This window comes from Galeopterus variegatus, unplaced genomic scaffold (assembly GCF_000696425.1).
Source record: "Galeopterus variegatus unplaced genomic scaffold, G_variegatus-3.0.2 Scaffold1382, whole genome shotgun sequence".
Taxonomy (NCBI): Eukaryota; Metazoa; Chordata; class Mammalia; order Dermoptera; family Cynocephalidae; genus Galeopterus; species Galeopterus variegatus.
The window spans coordinates 184,146-185,976 of record NW_007727493.1 but is presented as its reverse complement, the minus strand read 5'-3'; positions in this window follow the sequence as shown (position 1 = coordinate 185,976).

Here is a 1,831-nt window from a genome sequence, read left to right as displayed (position 1 = left end):
TTGTGGACAATTTTAAAAGAATTAAATGTAATAATAGTATAGTATAAAGGTAAATTCTTCAAAAAGTATCCAATAACATGATAGTAGTAGTAGAGATAGATAAGAAATTGACTAAAGCCTGTGAAGATATACCAGTATATTTATACTACATATGGCATATTCTATTTTTTTTAATAAACATTTTTATTTTAAAAAATTTTTAGATTAAAAAAATATAACAAAGATAGTACACAGTTCTGATAAACCCCACACCAAATGTTCCCTGTTATTTACATCTGACATCAATATGGCACATTTGGTATAATTAATGAACCAATATTGATACATTCTTATTAACTAAAGTTTATACATTATCAAGATTTTATTATCTCTTAACTGTCTTTTATTCTGTTCCAGGATACTACATTACATTTAATAGTCATGTCTCCTTAGGTTTTTCTAGCTGTGACAATTTCTCAAACTTTTCTGTTTTTAACGACGTTGACAGTTTTGAGAAGTATTGGCCAGGTATTTTGAAGAACGTTCCTCAAAATATCTGGGATTTGTCTGTGTTACTCATGATTAGACTGAGGGCTACGTGTTTTTGGAAGGAAGATCAAAGAGGTAAAGTGTCATTTTCATGACATCATACCAATGGTAAATACTATCAACATGTCTAAGCACTACTGATGTTAACCTTGGTCACCTGGCTGGAGTAGTGTCTGCCAGGTTTCTCCATTAAAAAGTTACTCTTCTACCCCCCTTCCACACTGTACAGTGTGTTGCCCTTCCTTGAGAATGGAGGATCTGCAGCAATTATCTGAAATTCTTCTGTATGAGAGATTTGTTTTTTCCGCCCCCCCCCATTTATTAATTTATTCAATCAGTTATTCATATCAGTATGAACTCATGGGTATTTATTTCATACTGTTGGTTATAATTTAATACTACTTTATTTACATCGTTGCTCAAATTTTTTCCAGCTTTATCTCTGACATTCATCCACTGTTTTGTTTTTTGAGTACTTCCTTACTCTGTGGCGGTAAAAGATGCTACAAGTGAACAGTGTAACCTTGTGTATTTCCTGCTTCAGTCTTTGATTATTTCAAATGCCTGTTTCCAAGTTCAGAAATTCTTTCTTCTGCTTAAACTATCTAGCCTGTGTGTAAGCTCTCAATTGTATTTTATCACATTTAATGAATTCTTCAGTTGCAAGATTTCTACATTTTTNGGTTTTTCTAGCTGTGACAATTTCTCAAACTTTTCTGTTTTTAACGACGTTGACAGTTTTGGGAAGTATTGGCCAGGTATTTTGAAGAATGTTCCTCAAAATATCTGGGATTTGTCTGTGTTACTCATGATTAGACTGAGGGCTACGTGTTTTTGGAAGGAAGATCAAAGAGGTAAAGTGTCATTTTCATGACATCATATCAATGGTAAATACTATCAACATGTCTAAGCACTACTGATGTTAACCTTGGTCACCTGGCTGGGGTAGTGTCTGCCAGGTTTCTCCATTAAAAAGTTACTCTTCTACCCCCTTTCCACACTGTACAGTTTGTTGCCCTTCCTTGAGAGTGGAGGATCTGCAGCAATTATCTGAAATTCTTCTGTATGAGAGATTTGTTTTTTCCGCTGAAATTCTTCTGTATGAAATATTTGTTTTTTCCCCCCCCCCATTTATTAATTTATTCAATCAGTTATTCATATCAGTATGAACTCATGGGTATTTATTTCATACTGTTGGTTATAATTTAATACTACTTTATTTACATCGTTGCTCAAATTTTTTCCAGCTTTATCTCTGACATTCATCCACTGTTTTGTTTTTTGAGTACTTCCTTACTCTGTG